General features: G+C 46.8%; 14 non-coding genes and 1 pseudogene across 14 annotated transcripts; all 15 read right to left on the minus strand.

Moving 5' to 3' along the window:
• Positions 1–9,920: 9,920 nt before the first annotated feature.
• On the minus strand, positions 9,921–10,061 carry LOC141167645 (U4 spliceosomal RNA). Its single transcript, XR_012251438.1, has one exon. It is a non-coding gene; the product is annotated as a U4 spliceosomal RNA (small nuclear RNA).
• A 279-nt stretch (positions 10,062–10,340) lies between these two features.
• On the minus strand, positions 10,341–10,481 carry LOC141168200 (U4 spliceosomal RNA). Its single transcript, XR_012251946.1, has one exon. It is a non-coding gene; the product is annotated as a U4 spliceosomal RNA (small nuclear RNA).
• Positions 10,482–10,761: 280 nt separating this feature from the next.
• LOC141168372 (U4 spliceosomal RNA) lies at positions 10,762–10,902 on the minus strand. The gene has a single exon (XR_012252110.1). It is a non-coding gene; the product is annotated as a U4 spliceosomal RNA (small nuclear RNA).
• Positions 10,903–11,182: 280 nt separating this feature from the next.
• Positions 11,183–11,323, minus strand: LOC141168367 (U4 spliceosomal RNA). The gene has a single exon (XR_012252104.1). It is a non-coding gene; the product is annotated as a U4 spliceosomal RNA (small nuclear RNA).
• A 280-nt stretch (positions 11,324–11,603) lies between these two features.
• Positions 11,604–11,744, minus strand: LOC141168466 (U4 spliceosomal RNA). The gene has a single exon (XR_012252203.1). It is a non-coding gene; the product is annotated as a U4 spliceosomal RNA (small nuclear RNA).
• Positions 11,745–12,024: 280 nt separating this feature from the next.
• LOC141167735 (U4 spliceosomal RNA) lies at positions 12,025–12,165 on the minus strand. The gene has a single exon (XR_012251526.1). It is a non-coding gene; the product is annotated as a U4 spliceosomal RNA (small nuclear RNA).
• A 1,279-nt stretch (positions 12,166–13,444) lies between these two features.
• Positions 13,445–13,594, minus strand: LOC141167996 (U4 spliceosomal RNA; annotated as a pseudogene).
• A 279-nt stretch (positions 13,595–13,873) lies between these two features.
• LOC141167705 (U4 spliceosomal RNA) lies at positions 13,874–14,014 on the minus strand. Its single transcript, XR_012251498.1, has one exon. It is a non-coding gene; the product is annotated as a U4 spliceosomal RNA (small nuclear RNA).
• A 280-nt stretch (positions 14,015–14,294) lies between these two features.
• Positions 14,295–14,435, minus strand: LOC141168137 (U4 spliceosomal RNA). The gene has a single exon (XR_012251887.1). It is a non-coding gene; the product is annotated as a U4 spliceosomal RNA (small nuclear RNA).
• Positions 14,436–14,715: 280 nt separating this feature from the next.
• On the minus strand, positions 14,716–14,856 carry LOC141167693 (U4 spliceosomal RNA). The gene has a single exon (XR_012251485.1). It is a non-coding gene; the product is annotated as a U4 spliceosomal RNA (small nuclear RNA).
• Positions 14,857–15,136: 280 nt separating this feature from the next.
• On the minus strand, positions 15,137–15,277 carry LOC141168238 (U4 spliceosomal RNA). The gene has a single exon (XR_012251982.1). It is a non-coding gene; the product is annotated as a U4 spliceosomal RNA (small nuclear RNA).
• Positions 15,278–15,557: 280 nt separating this feature from the next.
• LOC141168316 (U4 spliceosomal RNA) lies at positions 15,558–15,698 on the minus strand. The gene has a single exon (XR_012252057.1). It is a non-coding gene; the product is annotated as a U4 spliceosomal RNA (small nuclear RNA).
• A 279-nt stretch (positions 15,699–15,977) lies between these two features.
• On the minus strand, positions 15,978–16,118 carry LOC141168525 (U4 spliceosomal RNA). Its single transcript, XR_012252259.1, has one exon. It is a non-coding gene; the product is annotated as a U4 spliceosomal RNA (small nuclear RNA).
• A 282-nt stretch (positions 16,119–16,400) lies between these two features.
• On the minus strand, positions 16,401–16,541 carry LOC141168480 (U4 spliceosomal RNA). Its single transcript, XR_012252217.1, has one exon. It is a non-coding gene; the product is annotated as a U4 spliceosomal RNA (small nuclear RNA).
• A 280-nt stretch (positions 16,542–16,821) lies between these two features.
• Positions 16,822–16,955, minus strand: LOC141167977 (U4 spliceosomal RNA). Its single transcript, XR_012251750.1, has one exon. It is a non-coding gene; the product is annotated as a U4 spliceosomal RNA (small nuclear RNA).
• Positions 16,956–19,384: the final 2,429 nt, after the last annotated feature.

The raw sequence follows: 19,384 nt of genomic DNA on the forward strand, positions 1-19,384 counted from the left end.
AGGGAATAGTTGTGATTGCAGTCCTTTTAAGGACTAGGTTACAGCATTTCCTACGACTTTTATCAGGCAGGTCTGTGCTCTTAAATAGATAGATTGTGGGAGTAAAGACTAATTGTAATTGGAGTCCTTTTCAGGACTAGGTTACATCAGTTCCTATCAGTTTTTGCCAGGCAGGTCTGTGCCAGTGCTGTGCAAGTTTTTTTCACAGCATTTGGCTGAATCTAGCAAAGCTAATCCTTTTTGGCCTATTGCAGAGTGTGTTAGTCAGTGGAGTAGCCTATCTGTGTTGCAAGATATACCACCTGTGTATAGAATACCAATTTTTTTACTGCACCTAGTGAAGTAAAATCTTTTGGGCATAGCATCATTCTATTAGTCCATCTATACTGACCTCCATCAGGTTGCAAATTAAAAATAATTTTTTTCTGCATCTAGCTCTGAAAAAATATTTGGGCTTCTAGCAGTGTGTGGGACTTGGTCTATTAGTCCATCTATACTGACCTCCATCAGGTTGCAAATTGAATAAAAAAATTTTCTGCATCTAGCTCTGAAAAAATATTTGGGCTTCTAGCGGTGTGTGGGACTTGGTCTATTAGTCCATCTATACTGACCTCCATCAGGTTGCAAATTAAAAATAATTTTTTTCTGCATCTAGCTCTGAAAAAATATTTGGGCTTCTAGCAGTGTGTGGGACTTGGTCTATTAGTCCATCTATACTGACCTCCATCAGGTTGCAAATTAAAAATAATTTTTTTCTCCATTTAGCTCTGAAAAACTATTTGGGCTTCTAGCAGTGTGTGGGACTTGTTCTATTAGTCCTTCTATACTGACGTCCAGCAGGTTGCAAATTGAATATAATTTTTTTCTGCATCTAGCTCTGAAAAAATATTTGGGCTTCTAGCGGTGTGTGGGACTTGGTCTATTAGTCCATCTATACTGACCTCCATCAGGTTGCAAATTAAAAATAATTTTTTTCTGCATCTAGCTCTGAAAAAATATTTGGGCTTCTAGCAGTGTGTGGGACTTGGTCTATTAGTCCATCTATACTGACCTCCATCAGGTTGCAAATTAAAAATAATTTTTTTCTGCATCTAGCTCTGAAAAAATATTTGGGCTTCTAGCAGTGTGTGGGACTTGGTCTATTAGTCCATCTATACTGACCTCCATCAGGTTGCAAATTGAATAAAAAAATTTTCTGCATCTAGCTCTGAAAAAATATTTAGGCTTCTAGCGGTGTGTGGGACTTGGTCTATTAGTCCATCTATACTGACCTCCATCAGGTTGCAAATTAAAAATAATTTTTTTCTGCATCTAACCCAGCCAATAGTTTTGGCCTAATACCACAGTTTGGCCACTCAGCTCTGCTCGGTTACCATCCATTGTTTTTTTGTGCAAACAACTCCAGAGTTGTGAATTAGTTAACCACCAAAATGAGTGGAAAAAGGCCTGCTGCTGGTGGAAAGGGGAATAGGCGTGTTGAGAAGGGGAAAAAAGGTTGTGTCCGTGGGGTAGGTGCAGAAGAAAGACCATCTTCCAGCCAAACTAAAATGTCTACTTCTTTTAGCGGACAATGTGATAAGATCCCTTTCTTACGGCCACGCCAATCGCTACAAATTCCAGATGAGGCACAAAAACAGCAGGTGCTTCAACGGATATCAAGTGCTCCTTTAAGTGGGCTCTCCTCCACATCAACTTCAACATCACAAATACTCCAGTCCTCAAAGGTGTCACCCAAATCGCACTTGCTTCCTCACAGTTCCCAAATCTCCAGCTGCCCGTCTGAGTATGAGGTAGAACAGATGGTTGAGTCTGCAGAGCTGTTTACTCATACTATAGCCTGGGAATCAGAGGTCGACTCCAGCGCTTCTGTGAATCCAGACGAGGAAATGATCTGCACTGATGCCCAGAATCTTTATGAGTCGGATCCAGGACCAGACGCAGAAGGTTCTGACCATAATGTAGACCCTCATTCCCAAACTGTAACTCCTGTTGGTGGAGACAATGAGGAAGACGATGATAAGACTCAAATACCTGATTGGAGCGACAACTTTAGTTTTTTGTCAGGGCAGGAACAGGTTGGCTCTGAGGACGACGGGTGTGATAACGCACAGGGTGATGATGATGAGGTCGGAGATCCCACTTACTGTCAACCCACAGTCAGCCAAGAGATGAGGTCAGCAGAGGAGGTGGAGGAAGATGCTAGTGACGACGAGGTCAGGTTGCGCCTTCCTGGACAGAGACGTAGTACTGGAAGCACGTCAACAACTGCATCCTCAAACACAACTCTGCCTCTCACCACAAGTCGTGGTGGCTCTTCAGGTCGCATGGGTGCTAAGCCTTGCATAGCCTGGGCATTTTTTCAGATCGATAAAGATGACCCAACTCGTGTTATCTGTAACATTTGTCAGCAAAAGCTAAGTAGAGGCCAAAAAATACATAGTTTGAGTACTTCATGCATGAACCGGCACATGGACATGAAGCATAAGTTGCAGTGGGAAGCTCAGTGTGCTACAATGCGGTCTAGCCGGCCGGGCCAACCACCGTCTGCCATATCTTGTGCATCCGCGGCCTCTTCATCCTCTGTGACTGGGGGGACAGCAGTCACACCTGTTTTGGGGCGCAGACCTGCCACCTCTTTACCCGCAACAGCCAGCGTGATTGGCAGGTCATCATTTTCTTTGGAGGTGGTAACACCAGCTGGTCTTGAGCGCTGTCCGACATCGATAGCACCACCTTTGGATCAAGGCAACCTAACATGTCCGCCTGCATCTTCCTCACAGACCGGCAGTTTGCCGGGGACACCCTTATCAACCCCGTCTAAGCACAATAGCCAGCCCTCGGTCCCTCAGATGTGGACAAGTAAAAGACCATTTCCTCCTAGCCATGAGAAAGCTAAGAGGTTGAATTTCACCATCTGCAAGTTCTTGGCTACAGAAATGCTGCCTTTCCGCCTGGTGGACACAGAGGATTTTCGAGACCTTATGTCCGTCGCAGTGCCCCAGTACCAGATGCCCAGTCGGCACTACTTCTCAAAGAAAGGTGTGCCTGCGCTCCACCAGCATGTCGCACACAACATCACCGCTTCTTTGAGAAACTCTGTGTGTGACAGGGTGCATTTCACCACAGACACTTGGACGAGTAGGCATGGACAGGGGCGTTACATGTCGCTGACTGGGCACTGGGTAACTATGGTGACAGCAGGACAAGGGGCTGCTGTCCAAGTCTTGCCGTCCCCACGAGTTGTGCGTCAATCCTCTTTATGTAATTTTTCCTCCACTGCTTCTGCCTCCTCAACCTCCTCTCGGTCTTCCACCTGCACCCAAAGCCTGTCTGGTCATGCCACAAGCTTTCTAACTGCGCAGAAGGGATCCTGCACACCTCCTTACTATGCTGGCAGTAGGGCTCAACGTCATCAGGCGGTTTTTACATTGAAATGTCTGGGAAATGTGAGTCACACAGCTGAGGAGTTGTGGTCAGCTCTGGAGAACCAATTTCATGAATGGTTGTCTCCACTGGACCTGAAACCAGGGAAGGCCGTGTGCGACAATGCTGCAAACCTGGGTGCGGCCCTTCGCCGGGGCAATGTCACACACGTGCCTTGTATGGCTCACGTGTTGAACCTGGTTGTCCAGCAATTTTTAGCCCACTATCCCAGACTAGATGGCCTTCTGCAGAGGGCACGGTCGCTGTGTGCTCACTTCCGCCGTTCGCATCCCGCAGCTCAGCGACTTACATCTCTACAGAAGTCGTTGGGCCTGCCACTTCACCGGCTAAAATGCGATGTGCCTACCCGGTGGAATTCAACTCTGCACATGTTGCAGCGACTGTGGCAGCACCGACAAGCCCTGGTGCAATACGTTCTGACGTATAGCCTGGGCCAACGAGATTCAGAGGTGGGGCAAATCACGCTGGAGGAGTGGTCTCAGATCAGGGACCTATGCACCCTTCTGCACAGTTTTGAAATGGCGACGAAGATGTTTAGTGCTGACGATGCCATTATCAGCATGACTATTCCGGTGATTTACATGCTGGAGCACATGTTAAACAGTATTCGGAGTCAGGTGGTGGCACAAGAGGAGGTGGAGGAAGTAGAGGAGGAGGAGTTGTATGCGGAAGGGCTAACATCTGCAAGGTCCAGACGGTCGGCAGCACCAAGGCGGCAGGCATGTGAGGGTGGGGGAGATGATTTTACCAGGGCGCATGGTAGCAGCCAAACTAGTGAGGAAGGTGCAGGAGCCCAGGAAGAAGTGGAGGACGAACTGATGGAAGACTCATCAGATGAGGGAGACCTTGATCACATTTCTGTTGTGCGAGGTTGGGGGGAGAGGACAGAGGAAGGAAGCATGATTGCTACCTCGCCACCAACACAACAGGGACTTGGTGCTCCTGGATGCGCAACACACATGAGTGCCTTCTTGCTGCACTACCTGCAACATGACCCTCGAATTGTGAGAATTAGAAATAATCCTGACTACTGGGTTGCCACACTGTTAGATCCCCGGTACAAAAGTAAATTTGCAGAAATTATTCCTTCCATAGAAAGGGATGCACGCATGCAGGAGTATCAGCAGAGACTGTTGCAGAATCTTACATGTGCTTTTCCACAAAATACCAGTGGTGCACGTAGTGAATCTCACAGTTCCAACTTGCCAACCGTGGGACCGTCAAGTGTTCAGCACTCAAACCGTAACAGAACCACAGTATCTGCTGGTAACATCAATTTTGCGGAATCATTTCACCACTTTTTTAGCCCATCCTTTGCAAGGCCACAGGAGACAAGAAGTCTGACACATAGTCAACGCCTAGAGACGATGGTACAGGAGTATCTCCAAGTAAACATTGAAGCCACGACTGTGTCACTGGACCCTTGCTCTTTTTGGGCTTCCAATCTGGATAAATGGCTGGAGCTAGCCACTTACGCCTTGGAGATCTTGTCATGCCCCGCAGCCAGCGTTCTGTCTAAACGTGTGTTCAGCGCTGCTGGTGGTGTGCTGACAGATAAGCGCACGCGGCTCTCCACTGATAATGTAGACAGACTCACGTTCATAAAGATGAACAAATCATGGATCCGAAACGACTTTTCTACCCCTGTGTCATCCTGGGGAGAGTAAAAGCTTGATGATTGGTTAAAATCACCCTACCAACCGTTTTAAGCTTTCAAATTACTAATCATGTTTATCTGTATCTTGACTGGAAAATAATTTGGGCTTTGTAGCAGTGTGCAGCACTGATCCTATTAGGCCATCTATAATAAGCTTCACCAGATTTAAAATTAAAAATAATTTTTAGCTGCATCTAGCCCGGAAAATAATTTTGGGGCTCCGAGATGCGCAAGACACATAAGTGCCTTCTTGCTGCACTACCTGCAGCATGACCCTCATATTGTCAGAATTCGAAGTAATCATGACTACTGGGTTGCCACACTCTTAGATCCCCCAAACTTTTCGATCAACCTTTTCATTTTAATAAAGACCAAAAAAATGGTCATTTTTGAAATTATAAGCATTAGCAGGTTGTTAGAAACTGAAATCAAACAGTTTTCAACTCAAAACTTTATTCTAGGTGATGTTACATTTTCACATAGGACCCCTTGTTCGAAAGGAGCTTCTGAACTCTCTCGTCCATTGAATTTGTCAGGTTTTGGATGGTTTCTGCTTCAATTGTTTTGCATGAGGACAGAATACCCTCCGAGAGCTGTTGCTTAGATGTGAACTGCCTCCCGCCATCATAGACACTCCTTTTAATGATGCTCCAAAGGTTCTGAATGGGGTAGAGGTCAGGGGAGCATGGGGGTCACACCATAAGTTTGTCCCCTTTTATGCCCATATCAGCCAGAGATGCAGATGTTTTATGTGCAGCATGAGATGGTGCATTATCATGCAGAAAAATGATCTTGCTGTGAAATACACGGTTCTTCTTCTTGAACCATGGCAGGAAGTGCTGTTTGAGAAAATCCACATACATTATGGAGTTCATCTTTAGCGCCTTCAGGGATCCTAAAGGGGCCGACAATCTCTCTCCCCATGATTCCAGCCCAAAACATTACTCCACCTCCTCCTTGTTGGCGCTGTAGCCGTGTTTGCGTGGGGTGTCCATCAACCAGCCATCCTCCACTCCATTCATCTGGACCATCGAGCGCTGCACGGCACTCATCCGTGAACAAAACAGTTTTGAAATCAGTCTTCATGTAATGTTTGGCCCACTGGAGCCGTTTCTGCTTGTGTGAAGTGGATAGAGGAGGTCGACAGGATGGCATATGCACAGCTGCAAACCTCTGAAGGACCCTGCATCTTGTTGTTCGGGGGACGTTGGAGGCACAAGCAGCTTCAAAAACTTGTCTGCTGCTATGACAAGGCTTTTTTGCCGCTGCTGTTTCAACCTGACGTAATTGCCTGTAGGAAAGAGTCCTCAATTTGCCCTTATCAGCACGCACACGTGTGTACTGTGAATCAGCTACATACTTCTTGATTGCCAAGACACTTCATCCTGATCATCGCACAATGTTGATTGTAGTCATGCTTTGACCTAAACACTCCACAATTTGTTGCTTCTCAGCAGCCGACACATCCTTTTTCTTTCCCATTTTGGCAGAAAATGTAGGCTGCTTAATAATGTGAGAGAGCCTTCTTAAGTAGTCTTGCCTTTCATTGGACACACCTGCCAAACTAATTAGCACAGGTGTCTGCAATTGCTTACAGTGATATAAAGAGCCCTGACACACATCACTATCAATGAGTTTAACTGACAAACAAACAAATTCTTCCCTTATCACTCCTAAACACTTTTTGCATAATAATTTGGAACGCGGTGTACATGTGCTTTTCCACAAAACACCAGTGGTTCACGTAGTGAATCTTACAGTTCTAACTTGCCAACCGTGGTCTGTATGGAATTGTTCAATAAAGGGCCCAAAATTAAGATAACATAGATGGGAGAGGTCTCTATGAATAGGAATTCCTAAGTATTTGATACCCTGTGAGGGCCAGGCAAAGGGAAAGTTGGACTGGATGGAATCCTATATGGATTTAGGGAGGGAGACATCGAGGGCCTCAGACTTCGCTGCATTGATTTTAAAATTTTACCATGTAACAAAGTGATCTATTTCAGCCATAACAGCAGGGATGGATATATGTGATTGAGTGATATATACTAGGACATCATCAGCAAATAGAGAGCACTTGTACTCGGTGCCTCCCACCTCAATCCACCTAATATTGGGGTTATGGCGAATTGATGAGAGCAGGTGCTCCGTCACTAGGATGTATAAGAGAGGGGACAGAGGACATCCCTGCCTTGTCCCATTGGTGATTGTGAAAGGTGATGAAAATGTTCTGACGCACCCCCTGGGCCTTGGGACACCCGGAGCCGGACCCTTTTTGGTGGATGCTGGTGGTTGTAGTCTTCGTGGCGGCGATCCGGTTCCGTGGCTCAGGGCGGTCAAACCAGTGGCGGAACTATTTATGTGGTTTTGATGTTTAAATGTCCGACTACGCCACCCGTGGATTGCGGTCAGAGTGAACCGCCGCTACAGGGCAGACCGCTAAGGCTGCTGTTGTGGGTGCAGCAGAGCGTAGCATAAATCCCCACGGGAGGAGTATAGCCTCAGGGCAGTGTATGCGGAGGATGGGGGTGATGGTGCAGGGCAGCAGCAGTAACGACACGGAGTCAGTGATGCAGTTCAGGGCCTTAACTCACAGTTCTTATTATCCAGACCACGTCTGCAGGTAACGGCTGCCCACGTCGTACTGTGCTCACCAGGTGAGGGGCTCAGACAACTCCCAGATAACTTTGGAGCGCTTCAAAGGACCCCCTTTGTGTGTCCTTTGTCTGGCCTTTCTTACCAACACTTCTGTCCGGCTGCCTCGGGCCTCCTCTTGGTAAACTTGGCGCCAGTTTCCCTGACCCTATGTGGTGCCTTCCTAGCGGGTGGAGCAAGGGGCTGCGCCACATAAAATGTCAGAGCCTCCGGTTTCTAGCTGAGGGTCGTTTCCTGCCTCCACTAGTTCGGGGACCGGTCTCCCCCTTTGGCCTGACCCCTCCACGCAGGTGGATTCGGGCGTGCGGTGGCGACTCGCTCGTCCGCACCCCTGGGATCCCTTCATTCCTCGTTCCTGGAGCCTTCTCCGCTCCTCTTCCTTCCTTCTCCCTCTTGCAGGCCTGGGCCTCTGTTACTAGGCCCGCCTCCGGAGCAGAGCTCATGCAGAGCCCCTGCTCCCTGCCACTTCTGCTCAGACTTCTCTGCACTGAACTAAGATGGTGCCCACCTTTTATACTCCCTTCTCAATGCACCCAGGAACTGCTTCCTCCCTGCTCCTGCACTGCAGGGTTCCCCTTCCTCAGTGTTCCCTCCCCCCACTCCAGCCAGGGACAGGGACTGTCGTGCCCATCTCAGGGGCATATTGGTCGCCCTGCCCCACGGCAATGTGGTGTAATGCATGCAGGTGTCGGGTCCTGATCCACACTCCATCCTTATCTGAGAGTGAGATATCACACCTCTGGGTGAGGTGCAATACGTCTGTAGCAACCGGGCCCTCGGTGCTACAGTTCCATTTATCTTCAGCCTAGGTGACGTATTGTGATACAGGGCCGTGATTTTGGCTATAAAAGGGTCCCCTAGACCCCTACCCCAAGCTTTTTAAGAGAATCATATATGGCGTGCCAGGAGACTCTATGGAATGCTTTCTCAGCATCCAACGAGAGTATCTACTTACAAATTTTTAACTGCATCTAGCCCAGGAAATACTTTGTGCCTAGTAGCAGTGTCTGCTAGTCAGCGGATTATCCCGGCTGTTAAGCAAGCTACACCACCTGTAGTTTGGACACTTAATTTTTTCAAAGGAAATGCTTCGGGACCACGGGATACTTAGTGAAGAGCATCAGGAGGCACCCCAAGGCATAGGGGCTGGGATTGGCACTAGGATGCCTTGCGGTGGACAGCCGAGCTCGATCCTTATAAAAGCTTTTTAACTGCAGCAGCTTTAGTGGACGCTACTGGAGCTGGAATTACGCGGCTGCTGGCATGAGACTTGCCCTCCAATAGATCCTTGTAAATGGATTTAAAGTGTATTCATTCAAATTAGAGGGACAATTTAAATTAAAAAGCTTAGAGCTGCCTCCACCACAGGGGGGCTCTCTCGACCCACCAGCGGACAGGCACCAGTATTGGGAGAGGGGGGCTGGCCGTCAGGGTTCACCGCGGCTCTGGCACAAACCCGGCGACACGGAGGTGGCACGGGCAGGAGCGGACTGGCCGTCTCGGCTTCTCACTTTTTGGATTTTAGAAGGGCATGACATGCCTATATCTGTGTCTCCCCCTCCTTTTACTCCTCCACCTCTTTTCTTTTCGCATGACTATATGTACTTGTCACTTTTCCATGTGTTAGTTGTGTCTTCTGAGCAGTTTGTCAGCTTTTGGACACCTTTGAAGGTGTTTTCTATGTGTTTCTATGTGTTTTTGTTTGCCTGCCATTGGTTTTAACGGTGTTCGAAGGTGTTCGACGAACAGTTCGACGAACAGTTCGGCGAACACACGGGTGTTCGACGAACCGAACTGAACTCGAACACTACGGGGGTGGCTCAACACTAATAATCACGCCTCGGTAAAACCTCATGGGCTATGATACTGCCGCTGAGCAAAGTTAAAGTAACTCAGGTGACCAAGAAATCCCAGCTTCCAGGAAGAGCTCGTTTAAGCCATGGTGAGTTCCAAATGACCACTGACTTTCCCCCGCTACCGCAATGCATCCAGGCATTTGCAGTCTGAGGGCTCAGGGAAGAGGTCATTTTTTTCCATTGCGGGCAGATCAGCTCGCTCTCTCCTGCTCTAACCGAAAACCATCAATACGATGCAGTGTGGAACAACATATCCTTTCCCCACTGGGAGGAGCTAACACTCTGTCATTTGCATACCATAGATTAAGTCTCTTGAGAGACCAACAAAAATTGCTGATGGTGACTGTATTTCAAGTTATCATGGCAGGGCATTGGGAAAAGTTTTCAATTAGCAATAATCACGCCTCGGTTAAACCTCATGGGCTATGATACTGCCACTGCGCAAAATTAAAGTAACTCAGGTGACCAAGAAATCCCAGCTTCCAGGAAGAGTTTGTTTAAGCCATGGTGAGTTCCAAATGACCACTGCCCTTCCTCCGCTGCCGCAAAGCATCCTGGGAGTTGCAGTCTGAGGGCTCAGGGAAGAGGTCATTTTTGGACATTGCAGGCAGATCATCTAGCTCTCTCCTGTTCCAAGCGAAAATCATCAATACGATGCTGTGGGGTGCAAGATTTAATTCCCAATTGGGAGGAGCTAAACCTCTGTCATTTGCATACCATGGATTAAGTCTCCTGAGAGACCAACAAAAATTGCCGATGCTGACTGTATTTCAAGTCATCATGGCGGGATATTGGGAAAAGTTTTCAATTAGCAATAATCACGCCTCAGTTAAACCTCATGGGCTACGATCCTGCCACTGCGCAAAGTTATAGTAACTCAGGTGACCAAGAAATCCCCACTTCCAGAAAGAGCTCGTTTACGCCATGGTGAGTTCCAAATGACCACTGCACTTCCCCCGCTACCGCAAGGCATTCTGGCAGTTGCAGTCTGAGGGCTCAGGGAAGAGGTCATTTTTGGCCATTGTGGGCAGATCAGCTCGCTCTCTCCTGCTCCAAGCAAAAGCCATCAATACGATGCAGTGCGGAACAACATTTCCTTTCCCCACTGGGAGAAGCTAACACTCAGTCATTTGCATATTATGGATTAAGTCTCCTGAGAGACCAACAAAAATTGCCTATGCTGACTGTATTTCAATTCATCATGGCGGGGTAATGGGAAAAGTTTTCAATTAGCAATAATCACGCTTCGGTTAGACCTCATGAGCTACGATACTGCCACTGCACAAAGTTAAATAAACTCAGGTGACCAAGAAATCCCCACTTCCAGGAAAAGCTCGTTTAAGCCATGGTGAGGTCCAATTGACCACTGCCCTTCCCCCACTACCGCAAGGCATCCTGGCAGTTGTAGTCTGAGGGCACAGGGAAGAGGTCATTTTTGGCCATTGTGGAAAGATCAGCTCGCTCTCTCCTGCTCCAAACGAAAACCATCAATATGATGCAGTGCGGCACAACATTTACTTTCCCCACTAGGAGGAACTAACACTCTGTCATTTGCATACCATGGATTAAGTCTCCTGAGAGACCAACAAAAATTGCCTATGCCGACTGTATTTCAATTCATCATGGCGGGGTATTGGGAAAAGTTTTCAATTAGCAATAATCACGCCTCGGTTAAACCTCATGGGCTACGAAACTGCCACTGCACAAAGTTAAAGTAACTCAGGAGACCAAGAAATCCCCACTTCCAGGAGGAGCTTGTTTAAGCCATGGTTAGTTCCAATTGACCACTGCCCTTCCTCCGCTGCCGCAAAGCATCCTGCGAGTTGCAGTCTGAGGGCTCAGGGAAGAGGTCATTTTTGGACATTGCAGGCAGATCATCTAGCTCTCTCCTGTTCCAAGCGAAAATCATCAATACGATGCTGTGGGGCGCAAGATTTCCTTTCCCAATTGGAAGGAGCTAACACTCTGTCATTTGCATACCATGGATTAAGTCTCCTGAGAGACCAACAAAAATTGCCGATGGTGACTGTATTTCAAGTCATCATGGCGAGACATTGGGAAAAGTTTTCAATTAGCAACAATCACGCCTCGGTTAAATCTCATGGGCTACGATACTGCCACTGCGCAAAGTTAAAGTTACTCAGGTGACCAAGAAATCCCCACTTCCAGGAAGAGCTGGTTTAAGCCATGTTGAGTACCAAATGACCACTGCCCTTCCCCCGCTGCCGCAAGGCATCCTGGCACTTGCAGTCTGAGGGCTAAGGGAAGAGGTCATTTTTGGCCATTGCGGGCAGATCAGCTCGATCTATCCTGCTCCAAGCGAAAACCATCAATACGATGCAGTGCGGAACAGCATTTCCTTTCCCCACTGGGAAGAGCTAACACTCTGTCATTTGCATACCATGGATTAAGTCTCCTGAGAGACCAACAAAGATTGCCGATACTGACTGTAATTCAAGACATCATGGCGGGATATTGGGAAAAGTTTTCAATTAGCAATAATCACACTTCTGTTAAACTTCATGAGCTACGATACTGCCACTGCGCAAAGTTAAATTAACTCAGGTGACCAAGAAATTCCCACTTCCAGGAAGAGCTCGTTTAAGCCATGGTTAGTATCAAATGACCACTGCCTTTCCCCCGCTGCCGCAAGGCATCCTGGCATTTGCAGTCTGAGGGCTCAGGGAAGAGGTCATTTTTGTCCATTTCGGGCAGATCATCTCGATCTATCCTGCTCCAAGCGAAAACCATCAATACGATGCAGTGCAGAACAACATTTCCTTTCCCCACTGGGAGGAGCTAACAATCCGCCATTTGCATACCATAGATTAAGTCTCCTGAGGGACCAACAAAAATTGCCTATACTGTGTAAATGGCTTCACATCCAGCTGGATGAATGTCTCAAGTGGGGTACCACAGGCCTCCGTCCTGGGACCTGTATTGTTCAACATCTTTATCAATGATTTAGATGAAGGAATTGAGGATAAACTGATTAAATTTGCTGATGATACAAAGCTAGGAGGGATAGCTAATACTAGAGAAGAGAGAGAGAGGATTCAAAAAGACCTAAATAAACTGGAGCAGTGGGCAGCAACCAACAGAATGTTTTTTAACAGGGAAAAATGCAAAGTACTACATCTGGGCAATAAAAATGAAAAAAGCATATACAGAATGGGAGGAATAGAGCTAAGCAACAGTACATGTGAAAAAGACTTAGGTATACTAATAGATCATAGACTGAACATGAGTCAACAGTGTGATGCAGCAGCAAAAAAGGCAAATACAATTCTGGGATGTATTAACAGAAGCATACAGTCTAGATCACGTGAAGTCATTATCGGTCTTTATTCCTCTTTGGTCAGACCTCATCTGGAATACTGTGTACAGTTTTGGGCACCACATTTTAAAAAAGACATAGACAAACTGGAGCAAGTTCAGAGAAGAGCGACCAGAATGGTGACTGGTCTGCAAACCATGTCCTATGAGGAACGGTTGCAGGATTTGGGAATGTTTAGCTTGCAAAAAAGAAGACTGAGAGGAGACTTAATAGCTGTCTACAAATATGTCAAGGGCTGTCACATTGTAGAAGGATCATCTTTATTCTCATTTGCACAAGGAAAGACTAGAAGCAATGGGATGAAACTAAATGGGAGGAGACACAGATTAGATATTAGAAAAAACTTTTTGACAGTTAGGGTGATTAATGAGTGGAACAGGCTGCCACAAGAGGTGGCGAGTTCCCCTTCAATGGACGTCTTCAAACAGAGGCTGGACAGACATCTGTCTGAGATGATCTAGTGAATCCTGCTTTGAGCAGGGGGTTGGACCAGATGACCCAGGAGGTCCTTCCAACTCTACCATTCTATGATTCTATGACTGTATTTCAAGTCATCATGGCGGGGTATTGGGAAAAGTTTTCAATTAGCAATAATCACACCTCAGTTAAACCTCATGGGCTACGATTCTGCCACTGCGCAAATTTAAAGTAACTAAGGAGACCAAGAAATCCCAGCTTCCAGGAAGAGCTTGTTAAGCCATGGTTAGTTCCAAATGACCACTGCCCTTCCACCGCTGCCGCAAAGCATCCTGGGAGTTGCAGTCTGAGGGCTCAGGGAAGAGGTCATTTTTGGACATTGCAGGCAGATCATCTAGCTCTCTCCTGTTCAAAGCGAAAAGCATCAATACGATGCTGTGGGGCGCAAGATTTCCTTTCCCAATTGGGAGAAGCTAACACTCTGTCATTTGCATATTATGGATTAAGTCTCCTGAGAGACCAACAAAAATTGCCCATGCTGACTATATTTCAAGTCATCATGGCGGGATACTGGGAAAAGATTTCAAATAGCAAGAATCACGCCTCGGTTAAACCTCATGGGCTACAATACTGCCACAGCACAAAATTAAAGTAACTCAGGTGACCAAGAAATCCCAGCTTCCAGGAGGAGCTTGTTTAAGCCATGGTGAGTTCCAAATGACCACTGCACTTCCTCCGCTGCCGCAAAGCATCCTGGAAATTGCAGTCTGAGGGCTCAGGGAAGAGGTCATTTTTGGACATTGCAGGCAGACCATCTAGGTCTCTCCTGTTCCAAGCGAAAATCATCAATACGATGCTGTGGGGCGCAAGATTTTTTTTCTCAATTGGGAGGAGCTAATACTCTGTCATTTGCATACCATGGATTAAGTCTCCTGAGAGACCAACAAAAATTGCAGATGCTGACTGTATTTCAAGTCATCATGGCGGGATATTGGGAAAAGTTTTCAATTAGCAATAATCACGCCTCGGTTAAACCTCATGGGCTACGATACTGCCACTGCGCAAAGTTAAAGTAACTCAGGTGACCAAGAAATCCCCACTTCCAGGAAGAGCTCGTTTAAGCCATGGTGAGTACCAAATGACCACTGCCTTTCCCCCGCTGCCGCAAGGCATCCTGGCATTTGCTGTCTGAGTGCTCAGGGAAGAGATCATTTTTGGCCATTGCGGGCAGATCAGCTCGATCTATCCTTCTCCAAGCAAAAACCATCAATACTATGCAGTGTGGTACAACATTTCCTTTCCCCACTGGGAGGAGCTAACACTCTGTCATTTGCATACCATGGATTAAGTCTCCTGAGGGACCAACAAAAATTGCCTATACTGACTGTATTTCAAGTCATCATGGCTGGGTATTGGGAAAATTTTTCAATTAGCAATAATCACGCCTCAGTTAAACCTCATGGGCTACGATACTGCCATTGCGCAAAGTTAAAGTAACTCTGGTGACCAAGAAATCCCTACTTCCAGGAAGAGCTCGTTTAAGCCATGGTGACTTCGAAATAAGCACTACCCTTCCTCCGCTACCGCAAGGCATCCTGGCAGTTACAGTCTGAGGGCGCAGGGAAGAGGTAATTTTTGGCCATTGCGGGCAGATCAGCTCGCTCTCTCCTGCTCCAAGCGAAAACCATCAATACGATGCAGTGAGGAACAACATTTCCTTTCCCCACTGGGAAGAGCTAACACTCTGTCATTTGCATACCATGGATTAAGTCTCCTGAGAGACCAACAAAAATTGCCAATGCTGACTGTATTTCAAGCCATCATGGCGGGATATTGGGAAAAGTTTTCAATTAGCAATAATCACGCTTCGGTTAAACTTCATGAGCTACGATACTGCCACTGCGCAAAGTTAAATTAACTCAGGTGACCAAGAAATCCCCACTTCCAGGAAAAGCTCGTTTAAGCCATGGTGAGGTCCAATTGACCACTGCCCTTCCCCCGCTACCGCAAGGCATCCTGGCAGTTGTAGTGTGAGGGCACAGGGAAGAGGTCATTTTTGGCCATTGTGGGAAGATCAGCTCGCTCTCTCCTGCTCCAAGCGAAAACCATCAATACGATGCAGTGCGGCACAACATTTACTTTCCCCACTAGGAGGAACTTACACTCTGTCATTTGCATACCATGGATTAAGTCTCCTGAGAGACCAACAAAAATTGCCTATGCTGACTGTATTTCAATTCATCATGGCGGGGTATTGGGAAAAGTTTTCAATTAGCAATAATCACGCCTCGATTAAACCTCATGGGCTACGATACTGCCACTGCGCAAAGTTAAAGTAACTCAGGAGACCAAGAAATCCCCACTTCCAGGAGGAGCTTGTTTAAGCCATGGTTAGTTCCAATTGACCACTGCCCTTCCTCCGCTGCCGCAAAGCATCCTGCGAGTTGCAGTCTGAGGGCTCAGGGAAGAGGTCATTTTTGGACATTGCAGGCAGATCATCTAGCTCTCTCCTGTTCCAAGCGAAAATCATCAATACGATGCTGTGGGGCGCAAGATTTCCTTTCCAATTGGGAGGAGCTAACACTCTGTCATTTGCATACCATGGATTAAGTCTCCTGAGAGACCAACAAAAATTGCCGATGGTGACTGTATTTCAAGTCATCATGGCGGGACATTGGGAAAAGTTTTCAATTAGCAACAATCACGCCTCGGTTAAATCTCATGGGCTACGATACTGCCACTGCGCTAAGTTAAAATTACGCAGGTGACCAAGAAATCCCCAGTTCCAGGAAGAGCTCGTTTAAGCCATGGTGAGTACCAAATGACCACTGCCCTTCCCCCGCTGCCGCAACGCATCCTGGCATTTGCAGTCTGAGGGCTCAGGGAAGAGGTCATTTTTGGCCATTGCGGGCAGATCAGCTCGATCTATCCTGCTCCAAGCGAAAACCATCAATACGATGCAGTGCGGAACAACATTTCCTTTCCCCCCACTGGGAGGAGCTAACACTCTTTCATTTGCATACCATGGATTAAGTCTCCTGACAGACCAGCAAAAATTGCCTATACTGACTGTATTTCAAGTCATCATGGCGGGGTATTGGGAAAAGTTTTCAATTAGCAATAATCACGCCTCAGTTAAACCTCATGGGCTATGATACTGCCACTGTGCAAAGTTAAAGTAACTCAGGAGACCAAGAAATCCCAGCTTCCAGGAAGAGCTTGTTTAAGCCATGGTTAGTTCTAAATGACCACTGCCCTTCCACCGCTGCCGCAAAGCATCCTGGGAGTTGCAGTCTGAGGGCTCAGGGAAGAGGTCATTTTTGGACATTGCAGGCAGACCATCTACGTCTCTCCTGTTCCAAGCGAAAATCATCAATACGATGCTGTGGGGCGCAAGATTTTCTTTCTCAATTGGGAGGAGCTAATACTCTGTCATTTGCATACCATGGATTAAGTCTCCTGAGAGACCAACAAAAATTGCCGATGCTGACTGTATTTCAAGACATCATGGCGGGATATTGGGAAAAGTTTTCAATTAGCAATAATCACGCCTCGGTTAAACCTCATGGGTAGAGATGAGCGTTGTTCTACTCGAACTGTTCGCCAATCTCAAATTCGAGCTGTTTTGGGCGGTGTTCGAGCCGTTCGGCGAACACGAACAATTTGAGAAAAATTCGGCTGTTCGAGGTTATGTTCGATAACTGTTCGTGCACCAAAATCATAACTGGATTTTTTCTCAGTAATGATGAAAATTAATGTTAATACGCAGTTTGAGTGTACAGCTGGGTGGGGGGAGGGGCAGGGGATGGATCTCTGCAGGAACAATGAAGATCTCCATTTTTTTTTCTCTTTCCCGCATTTGCAGTGGGGAGGTGCAATCTGTCAGCCTATCAGCAGCGCACACACGGAGCGAAGTGCTTTTTTTCACACAAGCAAGGGCATGTGTCATTGGCAGTGTATGTCACATGTCCTTGCCCTATAAGACCAAGCCATTTTCCCCGTCGCCATTTCCTACGACTTTTATCAGGCAGGTCTGTGCTCTTAAATAGATAGATTGTGGGAGTAAAGACTAATTGTAATTGGAGTCCTTTTCAGGACTAGGTTACATCAGTTCCTATCAGTTTTGGCCAGGCAGGTCTGTGCCAGTGCTGTGCAAGTTTTTTTCACAGCATTTGGCTGAATCTAGCAAAGCTAATCCTTTTTGGCCTATTGCAGAGTGTGTTAGTCAGTGGAGTAGCCTATCTGTGTTGCAAGATATACCACCTCTGTATAGAATTCCAATTTTTTTACTGCACCTAGTGAAGTAAAATCTTTTGGGCATAGCATCATTCTATTAGTCCATCTATACTGACCTCCATCAGGTTGCAAATTGAATATAATTTTTTTCTCCATCTAGCTCTGAAAAAAATATTGGGCTTCTAGCTGTGTGTGGGACTTGTTCTATTAATCCATCTATACAGACCTCCATCAGGTTGCAAACTGAATATACTTTTTTCTGCATCTACCTCTGAAAAAATATTGGGCTTCTAGCTGTGTGTGGGACTTGTTCTATTAATCCATCTATACAGACCTCCATCAGGTTGCAAACTGAATATATTTTTTTCTGCATCTACCTCTGAAAAAATATTGGGCTTCTAGCTGTGTGTAGGACTTGTTCTATTAATCCATCTATACAGACCTCCATCAGGTTGCAAATTGAATATAATTTTTTTCTGCATCTAACCCAGCCAATAGTTTTGGCCTAATACCACAGTTTGGCCACTCAGCTCTGCTCGGTTCCCATCCATTGTTTTTTTGTGCAAACAACTCCAGAGTTGTGAATTAGTTAACCACCAAAATGAGTGGAAAAAGGCCTGCTGCTGGTGGAAAGGGGAATAGGCGTGTTGGGAAGGGGAAAAAAGGTTGTGTCCGTGGGGTAGGTGTTAAAGCAACAGTAACATCTGCAGAAGAAAGACCATCTTCCAGCCAAACTAAAATGTCTACTTCTTTTAGCGGACAATGTGATAAGATCCCTTTCTTACGGCCACGCCAATCGCTACAAATTCCAGATGAGGCACGAAAACAGCAGGTGCTTCAACGGATATCAAGTGCTCCTTTAAGTGGGCTCTCCTCCACATCAACTTCAACATCACAAATACTCCAGTCCTCAAAGGTGTCACCCCAATCGCACTTGCTTCCTCACAGCTCCCAAATCTCCAGCTGCCCGTCTGAGTATGATGTAGAACAGATGGTTTAGTCTGCAGAGCTGTTTACTCATACTATAGCCTGGGAATCAGAGGTCGACTCCAGCGCTTCTGTGAATCCAGACGAGGAAATGATCTGCACTGATGCCCAGAATCTTTATGAGTCGGATCCAGGACCAGACGAAGAAGGTTCTGACCATAATGTAGACCCTCATTCCCAAACTGTAACTCCTGTTGGTGGAGACAATGAGGAAGACGATGATAAGACTCAAATACCTGATTGGAGCGACAACTTTAGTTTTTTGTCAGGGCAGGAACAGGTTGGCTCTGAGGATGACGGGTGTGATAACGCACAGGGTGATGATGATGAGGTTGGAGATCCCACTTACTGTCAACCCACAGTCAGCCAAGAGATGAGGTCAGCAGAGGAGGTGGAGGAAGATGCTAGTGACGACGAGGTCAGGTTGCGCCTTCCTGGACAGAGACGTAGTACTGGAAGCACGTCAACAACTGCATCCTCAAACACAACTCTGCCTCTCACCACAAGTTGTGGTGGCTCTTCAGGTCGCATGGGTGCTAAGCCTTGCATAGCCTGGGCATTTTTTCAGATCGATAAAGATGACCCAACTCGTGTTATCTGTAACATTTGTCAACAAAAGCTAAGTAGAGGCCAAAAAATACATAGTTTGAGTACTTCATGCATGAACCGGCACATGGACATGAAGCATAAATTGCAGTGGGAAGCTCAGTGTGCTACAATGCGGCCTAGCCGGCCGGGCCAACCACCGTCTGCCATATCTTGTGCATCCACGGCCTCTTCATCCTCTGTGACTGG

This window comes from Phyllobates terribilis, unplaced genomic scaffold (assembly GCF_046119375.1).
Source record: "Phyllobates terribilis strain yellow unplaced genomic scaffold, ASM4611937v1 Scaffold_11__3_contigs__length_659146591, whole genome shotgun sequence".
NCBI lineage: Eukaryota > Metazoa > Chordata > Amphibia > Anura > Dendrobatidae > Phyllobates > Phyllobates terribilis.